General features: G+C 51.9%; 1 long non-coding RNA gene across 1 annotated transcript in view; it reads left to right on the forward strand.

Moving 5' to 3' along the window:
• Window positions 1–10,021, forward strand: part of LOC132657167 (uncharacterized) — a 30,023-nt gene extending 20,002 nt beyond the window's left edge. The window contains exon 2 of the long non-coding RNA XR_009594942.1: window positions 4,097–10,021. This is a non-coding gene — a long non-coding RNA (uncharacterized LOC132657167). The remainder of the gene's footprint in view (window positions 1–4,096) is intronic.
• The last annotated feature ends 256 nt before the right edge of the window (window positions 10,022–10,277 follow it).

Consider the following 10,277-nt stretch of genomic DNA (forward strand, 5'->3'; position numbering starts at 1 on the left):
TTGTGGGGCCCTCTGAGCTGACATGTGTTGGGGAGGACATGACTTTGCCTCAAGAATCCACAATTTTGGGGCTTTGGGATGTCTCTGAGAAAGACGATAACACTCGCATCAGCCAGAATGCCCCATCCCAGGCACACCGGGCCTTGGCCATGTGGGGTCCCTGGGCTAAGGGTTGCAGGTGGGGATGGAGGGACCTCGCTGGGCCCTGCGGGATGCCAGAACTCAGGTGCTGGTGCATTTGGTTATTATGTTTGAACTGGAGTTGGGAAAAGGACCCAAGTGAGACAATGTGATGCCTTTTCAGGTTAACATGGGCTGGAGCTCTTTTGATTTGTAGCATGTGAATTCCTTGGTTCCTTGATTTCCTGTGATGCCTGCAGTATCTGTGTGAGCTGACTGAGTCCCAACAAACTAGTGGAAAAAAAGCCAGGATGGTGCTCCGCCTCAAATAGACGAAGCATTCTGGGGCTTGGGTCCTTGTCTTGTTTTGTTTTGGTTACGCTGTGTTCTGGTTTTAATGGCTGTGCTCTTGTGAGAAAGGCTGATACTTACTGAGATCCTGGACTTCTACAAAGTGCCATTAAACAAATTATCTTGTTAAAATCTCATAAGGAAAACCCTGGAATAAGTACTTTTTAATTTCACTGTTCTGCAGATGAAGAAACCAGTGCTGAGGGATGGGATGGCCCGAGGCTACAGAGCTGGCTCATTGGGGCTGACCGGCGTCTGGCTGGGCTCCGCGGGCTGAGCCTGGGCCAGGCAGTAAATGGGGCAGGGGGGCCTGCAGGCAGCCAAGGGGTGACTTGTCTGACTGGTGCCTCCTTCTCTATTAAATAAAACAAATTTCCAACAAGTACATTTTGGGTGTATTTGATGCACATTTTGTTCCCCTTTGTGTTGATCTTTATTTCTTCCTGGGGCCCTGACTGAGGAGGCTAGTTTCTTGAGGGAAAAGAGCCCTGCCCCCCTGCAGCTGCTCCTGAAGCCTCAGATTGGTTCTCCCAGGAGTGGGTGCAGCAGCGTTGTTCTGGGGTGCTGCAGGGGCAGAACTGTGAAGCTCCCCAGTGTTCCACCTGCCCCTTCCCCTACCTGCCCTGCTCCAAACACACACATTCAAACTCTAACTCCCGGGTGATGGTGTGTGGACGTTAACTACCCCCTGCAGATGGTCCCTCCAGACGCAGCACACTGTGGGAGGCTTCAACAGTGGACTTCGGGGAGGGACACACATTCAGTCCTTAACGTGGAGACTCAGCTGAAATCCTATGAAAACTTTCTCTTTCGGATTTCACTTTTGCTATTAAATCTTACGTGGGTAACAACTCAAACCAAAGTATGGGAAAGCTGGACAGGCTGTTTGAAATCCCTGTGGCTCAAAAATGCCTTTATCCTCAAAATGGAGATTCTTCTAGGCCATCCGTAATGGAGACAGGGCCTTTGAGTATTCTGAGCAGTTTGAAGGAAATCGGCCCTATAAATTTACTCAACAGTTTACTCTCTCAAAGCAGACTCCCTAACTTGGTTTTCCATATAAACCTATTCCCACAGGAGTTAATATCTTCTGTTTCTCCAAATGCAAGCAATTCCACTGTCAGTAAAGTGAAAACAAGATTTTCTCACGGAGTCAGCAGCTTGTATGCATGAACAATGGACTCTGGTGTCCGGGGCTGCGGGTGTAGCCCCCCCACTCGCAATCCCCGGTCTTGGGGGTGCTGCTGGTGTCTTGGGCGAAGGGCAGCCAGCTCCCATCAAGGCACATTTGAACACAGCTGTGATGCATCCAAAACTCGCCGTTGGCACGAGCAGGGCTGACCCTGGCCCCGAGGATGAAATGAGAGGATGCAAGTGTGAGCTACAGCTCTGGCCAGCAGACACCACAGACTGGCCTCTGGCTGCAGAGTAGGGGACGTGCTTGCCAGGCAGCAGGTCTAAATGGGGCGGGGGGACCGGAATCAGGGAAGTGGACCCCATGGCCTGGCTGGGGTGGAGGACGCCCGGTGCCAGCATGTGTCAGAGGATGTGGGACTTACCCCAGAACCGGGGCAAAATCCAGATGTCGAGCTGCCAGTCAGAGGAAGACATCCACTAGGACCCTCGGCATGCAAGATAACACCAGTAGGAGCTCCCTGGACGCAGCATCATCATGAAGATTCAGGCCCAGGTTCTGGGAAGCGGTCACGATGGCAAATACCCAACTATCACGTAACCTGGTTCAGCACACAGATGCACACGCTGATGTAACGATGAGCAAAGCTCAGGAAGTCAAACTCACAGAAGAATTAAAGTACCTCAGTGTGGTCAGTAGCTTCGTTAAATCATTTTAAAAAATCACTGTAAAAGAGCAAATGAGCCAAGTGCTCTCCTCTGCTTCGCCATCGACACCTCCTCACTCTAGCCCCACTTCACAGGACAGAAAATATTTGCTGAAAGCTCAGTTTCCTCTGCAAGTCAAGTTCTAATGAAAAGTGTACACAGGACACAGAAGCAGCATTTATTCATTTCTGCTCTAGTTTCTAAATCCTGGGCAATTTTTTTCCCCCCTAACTGATAGAAATGTATACTGTCTTGGAAAAAATTTTAAATGATGGTCACTTGCAGAATTTCTCAAAAGACTGAAATTTTGTGTGGGCATTTTCTTAGGTTTTAGATTAGAGGAAATTGACAAGGAAAAATTTAAGGTGTTAGATGTATTTGTTCAGCTCCTTATTAAAAATGTAATGTGTTCTGGTCAGGGGTCGTGGTCCAGATGGGAGGAGGGTCTGTGTGTGTCTTGTGTATGGATGCCACTTGGGTCACCAGGTGCCACCATCCCGTCACGCTTCCATGGCAACTTCCACTTTCTAATTGTCCTGTGACCACTTGGGATGGTCTGCACTGATCTAGTGCCTGTTGTGCCGGTGAGGCCTGACAGGCGGGGCCGCCGATGCTGTGACAGAGAGGAGCCTCACACTTTCAGGCCCCGCTGTCTTTGCCCCTGCTGACCTGGCCATCAGATCAGCCATTTCCTTGCTGTGTGACCTGTGTGTGACTTTGATGCTCTGTCCTCCACCTGTAATGTTGGGGGTGACAGTGTCCTCTGCTCCATAAGGTCCCTATGGGCTTAAGAAGGTGATGCCCACAAACCACCCTAGACACCATGAGTCCAGCCACAGGTACCAGTGATGTGCCAGCGGGCTGTGGTCCTGGAGCAGCTCGGCCCAGCCAAGGGGAGGGAGTGGACCTGCTCACCCACACAGGGCACCTTGAAGCCATTTAAGACCCACAGACGGGTCAAGGCCTCTTGCAAATGGCCTATTGGGGATGCCTTGGAGGGCTCAGGACTGGGGATGTGTCCTGAAACACAGCAGAGGACCGCAGGGCAGGTGGAGCATCCCTGCCTGGGTGCCGCTTGGTCGGTTAGAGATGCTGATGGAAGCCCCACCCCGGGGCCACATCTGCTCGCTGCTCACGGAGAGCAAGCCTGCCCATGGGGGTCCCCGAGGACCCTGAACACCAGTCTCTGGGAGTGGGGTGTCTGCAACTGGCAGTGGGTGGGGGTGTGGAGGGGAGGCCTGGGAACAGTGAAACTGATGTTCTTGCTTGCCTGGTCCTGTGCCCCTGTGGTGGGTGGCATGGCCGCTGGGGGTGGGTGGCTAGAATCCCTGTGCACCCATCTCATGGTCCCAGTGCTGTCACCATCTCAAGGCCCTAATTAAGGGTGACGCATCTAACCCTGCAGCTCTGGGATAAAGTGCTGTCTGCAGGTAAACCCAGTCTTGGTTCAGACTTGGTTTCTTGGCTCCAAACCTCCACCCCCCACCTACTCGCGGGGTCCATCCACGAGCATGGAGCAGCTCGCAGCATCCATGGAGCAGCTCGCAGCACTGGGGACTGCAGGCAGGCGGGCAGAAGTCCTGTGGCATGGGGAACATGTGCTTTCGTACACAGCACCCACAGCTGCGCTTTCCCAGGTGCTCTGTGAGCCGGGTCTGTCTCAGGCTCTTGACCTCCCATCTTCCTGCCACTTGCTCCTACAACCCTGAGCATCCTTGGGAACGGCAAGGGGGACCTTACTGCACCTGACTTAGTTCTAACATTTTCACCCCTTTCTTTGCAGGAAGTGAACTTTGGGCCTCTGTGTTCCAGTTTCAGAGGGAAAGTTGGCTGCTCTGTGTTTATGAGTCTACGCAGGGGTCCAGAAGGTCTTCACAAGTCGTCTCAGGGGTCTGGAAAGGTCTTTTGGATGGGAGGTAGAGGGAGTAGGTGGCACTGCTCTGGATGGCACCTTTGTGAACTGAACCTCCGGGGAAACCACAACACCGATTGCTCCGGCGGCCGCGGACCGCAGACCGAGAATAGAGGGCTGACCACTTCCTGACAGGGTGGTTTGACTGCTGGGGCCGAGCAGGGGGCAGCTGTAGACAGAGGACTGGATCCGCCCAGGCCTCAGCCTGCACAGGACACTTGCTGACACCTGGGTTTCGGATTTCTGCACACACAGCAGGAAGGAAGAATCCAGGGCCCCTTCTCACCCACCTGGTGGCTCAGATGGTAAAGAATCTGCCTGTCAATGCAGGAGACTCAGGCTCGACCCCTGGGTTGGGAAGATTTCCTGGAGGAGGGAATGGCTACCCAATCCAGTATTCTTGCCTGGGAAATCCCGTGGACAGAGGAGCCTGTTGGGCTGCAGACCACGGGGGTCGCAAAGAATTGGATACGACTGAGCTACTAATACTTTCTCACCCACACTGTGCAGCTCCTATTTCAGTGAGGAAGGAGGCAGCCTGGGCGCATGTAAAGAAACCTCCAGTGATTGTTCCTTTGTCACGAGTGCGTGTCTCCGCTCCGGTCCTTTCTGTTCAGATGGTGAGTGGGTGTGTAGGACACAGGAGCTGTGCCCTGCTGCCTGCCCGTGTCTGCTGCGTGCCTGGCACACCTGGAGAAGGGCGCCCTCAAGCGCAGCAGAACCAGAGCGCTCCTGCCCTGAGACCTGGGAGCACTGAATTGGGGCTCTGAGCCATCAGGCTCACTGGAGACGGGCCTCGCTTCTCAGCAGCCTCTGCTCCTGTTGCGGGGTGGTCATTTCCCAGCATTGAGAATGCTGTCCTGGGAAGGGGGGAGACTCCAGCCCCTGGAGGAGGAGAAGGTGGTGAGGCGGTCCCTGAGTTTGGCTCCCAGGTCCACTTCCTTTTCTACTGTTTGACAGCACAGAGCAGTTACGCGTGAAAACCCCAAACTGCTTACTTCCTAATGAAGAGAATTCAGATCACGTTGGCTGTGGAAATCCACGCTTATGAGTGGGTACTGTCCCAGTTCCCCATGACGGATCACCCCTCAGGCTTCCGAGCCCCGGGCGTGTCCCCTGCGGGAAGCGTCTGAGCAGCAAGCATTCTTTGTGAGTGAGACAGGAGCATTGTCAGGAGCATAACTAGGCTTACAAACACCTGCTCGCCCTCCCACATCCTGCGTGCAGGTACAAGTGCAGTTTTCAGCAGAGACAGGTCTATTTCCCAACAGCTCCAACAGGTAAAAACTGGCAGAAGTTCCTGGCATCACACGCCCCCTAATTGTCCTTCTAGCTGATACCTGTTCTGAGTCGCTCCAGGTGGATTTAGGATAAAGCCGTCCTGTGATTCTCCAACTGCGAGGCATTCCACGGGCCTTGCCTTTAAGCTCGGTGGTTGCACAGACCATACAGAGGGGCTCAGAGGATCACAGGCCAAGTCGGAGGAGGGCTGCCTGGCTGTGTCGGCTGCCTGACGCGCTGAGCGAACAGGTGTATGTAAAGGTGGCTCCGCCTCCCAGCAGACAGCGCCCGCCGGGACCTGCAGGTCACAGCACGCAGCGAGGGTTTCCAGAGTGAGGTGTAAAATTCCAAAGGTTTGGGTTCGGTTCAGATAAGCACCCACACGTTTGCCTCTTTGGTTGAAACCTGCCTAAAACGTCTCAAACGGCCTGTTAGGTTGGGCTGGGAATCTTGAGCAGCTCCCTGTCTCCTGAGGCTTTCGGCGCTTCCTGGAAGAGTCAGCGCAGATTAGTGTTTCCAAGTCTGAGCCCAAGATGCAAAAGTCTTGAAGCTCACTTTCTATTGTCTTGTGTCCTGAGGCCGTACTCCCTGCAGGAGCTGGGGTGCTCTGGAGAGGAAGCTGGAGCTCAGGCCTGAAGCTCCTGGCTGGGCTGGTAGGGAGGGTGCCTTTGCTTCCCACCTCTGAGTGATTATTTTCATTCTGAGAAAGGGAAAACACGGCCTGGTTGTGGCCCCCAGATTGGTGCTGGGGGCCCTTCTCTAGGAGGCGAGGGGTGACGGGGCAGGCCCGGGAACCAGGTGGATTCCCTGGAGACCCAGCACCTCTGGACAGCTAGAGAGGATGGGGTGTCCGGCCACTGACTGTAGGCGCAACCAGCACTGCCCGGGCCCTGTCCCAGCTCCTGGTTCCATGCAGGGGACTGGGGATTACAGAAGGGGAGCGAGTGACCCCAGGAAGAGCAGCTCCACTGGGCTCGGCCTCCTGCCCAATACCCGAGAGGGGCAGGGCTCTGTGTGAACTGGCCCGTGTCCTGCCTTCTCTGCCATGAGCGTGCTCTGCATCCTGGGGTGGTCTCTGCCTGTTTCTTGTCCTCACCTTCCCCTGATTGTCACGGTCGACAAGAACTGGTCATAGTTCCTCTGGCCGTTTCCTGGGCGTCCTCAGAGCTGCCTTTGTATCACTCACTCAAATACAGCAATTTGGAAAGATTTCCCTGGAGTCTTCCCTGCCTGGTCCAGTTCTTCTCAGGCCTCCGCGGAGGGGCCTGCTGGCCCTGTAGGAGGCGTGGCGCTGCCACGGAGGGCAGCGCATGTGGAGGGGGACCTGGGGTGGACCAGAGACAGGGGTCTTCACTGCCTCCTGGGGGACACTGGCTTCCCACAGCCCTGGGTTCCTGGCTGTGGACAGACAGCAGATCTGAGAAGCATTTCCTGCCTGAGGACAGGTTACGTCTGGAGCCGGGGCTGCAGCACAGTGGAGGTGGTGGTTTGGTTCTTGTTGTTTAGTGGCTCCCTCGTGTCCAACTCTGCTCCTCTGTCCACGGGATTGTCCAGGCAAGAATACTGGAGTGGGTTTCCAGGGGATTTTCCCGACCTAGGGATCGAACCTGCATCTCCTGCCTTGGCAGGCGGGTTCTTTCCTGTTGAGGCACTGGGGACGGCCCTCTACAGGTTTTGGTCCATAACTGTCTGTCAGAGTGACGACATCTGACTCTTGTTGGTGTGGACTTACAGCCTGTCTCATTTTGAGTCTGTGGTTAAATGGGTGAGCCCGGACCTGCTTGCCATCCCCGCGTTGCTGGGGTCCACAGGTTGGGGGTGGCTGGGTTGGGATGGCACTGTCTGAAGCCCCTCGATTTCTGAAGCCTTTGTTTAGTTTCACACAGGGGTCTGTGCTGAGGCAGCCAGAGCAGAGTCTCACTTCTTTTTTTGCTGGAGAATAAAAAGGGCCGACATCTCATGTTTATTATTATGGAATTTTTCTCAGCAAAGCTGAAGAAATACATCAAGATAGTTTGTTCTCAGGGGACGGAGTTCAGACATTTCATAACATATAAATAATTGTCCTTAACATGAGCCACTTATTCTATGTCTTCTTTGTTTATGGGGAATTTTCCTTATTGAATGATAAGATGACTAACACTCAATCTGTGGGCTTGATGTCCAATTCTGGATTCTTGACCTCACCTCCTGCATCTGGGGGCTGAGAAAATTCCTGGGACGTGGTGACGAGATCTTTGCTGAGCCCCTGTGTGCTCGCCCCACACCGCGGGGCCCTGGTTAGGACAGGCTGGCTATGCCCACGTGGGCAGGCCCTCAGCATGTCTGGCCCCTGATCTCGGGTAACAGCTATTCTCATGTGTAACTGGAATTTGAAAGTGGAAGGGCCCCCGCGGAATATGAGGCCATGAATTATTTTCTCCTGGAGAACTTTCACCCCAGGTCTTCTGAAACTTGCTGGCCACTCACAGAACCTCGGAGTTTGTGGAAAAGCGCTGTGCTGGGCCTAGAGGTGCATTTGTCGGGACCAGCAGAGTCTCCCTTGTCAGAAGCAGGCTGCTTTCCCGGAAGTCACATGTTCTCTGGAAACACGGGGTGTCTCTGTGAGTCAGCAGCTTAGCAAAAGTCGTGATTTAATTTAACCATGCTGATTTTGGTTACCCTGCCCACACAAAGTGAACATTTTCTGAGCTATGAAACGAAATTGGAGGCAATTTCCTCTTTGTCTTATTTCATTAACATTTCAGACTCAAATTTGGCCTTGAGGAGGGTGCACCAAAGGCAGCGCTTTGGGCACAAGGAACCCAGAGGCGCTTAGTGTTTACGCCTACAGACTCTGACGTTGCTCAGCCTGCTGTTTTACAATGTTCTGGAGCCATGGGCACTCTGGGCCACCCGCAGGGGCCGTGCTGCGCTAGGCCCCTCTCAGGCCCTGGCCCTACAAGGTCACCTGTCCCCGGCAGGCTCTGACTGCACCCCCACCCTCTGAGATCTCCTTCTTCCTCTCTTTGCTTCCTCAGTTTCACAGCATGTGTCGCCATCCAAGGGTAGAATCCTTGTCCTGTTCACTGCTCGATCCCCAGTCTCTAGGCAGTGCCCGGTACTTACTTATGAAGTGTCCACAATTAAATGAATTATCTGTAATGGCAATTCCTCTAAACCAGAGACCAAAGCGCCCGGTTTTTGCCTTTTTTTTTTTTTTAAACCGAAACCCCATGCTTTTCCCCTAGATTAGCTTCCTGTGTAGGACAGTCTTTTTCTCTTCTTTCTTTGGCTTTAGTAGGCCTTTGATCTCAGTTCACCAGCAAAGAAGGGGAGCCCAGGAGTCAGAGTGCTGTTATCTCAGAGATAAGAGTCAGTGAGCTGGAGAGGATGCACGGGAGGGGAGCCCTGTGTGCAGCTGGAGAGGATGCACGGGAGGGGAGCCCTGTGTGCAGCTGGAGAGGATGCAAGTGGTGCAGCCCCTGTGGAGACTGTGGAGGATCCTCCAAAACTAAAACTAGAGCTACCGTGTGACCCAGCAATTCCACTCCTGGGTATTCACCCAAAGGAAATGAAAACACTCCCTTGAAAATGTACCAGTGCCTCCACGGCCATTATGGCAGTGTTTAAAAGTCAGGACCGGGAAGCAACCCAAGTGTCGTGTTGCAGGTGACGTGTCGCTGCAGACAATGTGGTTATGCGAGCAGTGGAATAGTACTCCGCCACAAAAAGTTGTGAAATCTTGCCATTTGCAACAACATGGTTGTACTAGGAAGGCATTATGCTATGACCTCAATTACATATGGAATCTAAAAGAAACTAAAAACAAACTCCAACCCCCCCTAAATAAGTAAAACCCCCCAAAACCAAGCTGATAGAAAAAGAGCTGAGATTTGTGGTTATCAGAGATGGGGGGTGGAGGTGGATGAAAGTGGTCAAAATGTACAAGCTTCCAGTTACAAGAAGAATAAGGATTAGGCGTGTGACCTAGAGACTGCAGTTAATGCTCCTCCCAAGGAGAAAGTGTTTCTTCTTTCTCTTAGTATCTATATGAAATGACAGACATTAAACAATTGTTAATTGTTTCATAATATACGTTCCTCATGTCATTTCACTGTGTACCTTAACCTTAGTTAGTTGAGTGTTGCTTATCAGTCCTAAAACTGGAAAAAAGAAGATGAGTATAACAAGGCTTTGTAACCCTCTCTTTCTATGGGTATTTCTTAACCTCGCAACACATGCTAAAAAGCATTGCCATCACACAAAATTCAACTGCGTCTCTGTACAATAACAATAAACAATCTGCAAAGGAAATTAAGAAAGTTCCATGTATAAAAGCATCAGCAAGAATACAATTACTTGCGGAAAAACTTAACCAAGGGGATGAAAGACTTGTCCGTTGAAAACTACAAAATATTACTGGTGGAAGTTGGAAATAAGTGGAAAGATTCTATGTTCATGAATCAGGAGACAATATTATTACAGTAGCAATTTATTATTAACAATTTGAATAAAATATGTCTATTCTACCCCAAGTATGTAATGCAATCTCTTCAAACTCTTAATAACTTTGCAGAATGAAGAAACAAAATGTGGTTTATATATGTGCTGAACTATTATACAGCCATAAAAAGAATGAAATCCTGACATGTACTATGGCACAGATGAAGCCTGAAGACATTTTGCTGGATGAAATAACCTGATATTTGTACAAAAGCACAAGTATTATATGACTTCATTTATAGGAGATATGTGAGGAGGGAATGAAAACCCACTCCAGTATTCTTGC

The sequence above is a fragment of the Ovis aries genome, chromosome 9, assembly GCF_016772045.2.
Source record: "Ovis aries strain OAR_USU_Benz2616 breed Rambouillet chromosome 9, ARS-UI_Ramb_v3.0, whole genome shotgun sequence".
NCBI lineage: Eukaryota > Metazoa > Chordata > Mammalia > Artiodactyla > Bovidae > Ovis > Ovis aries.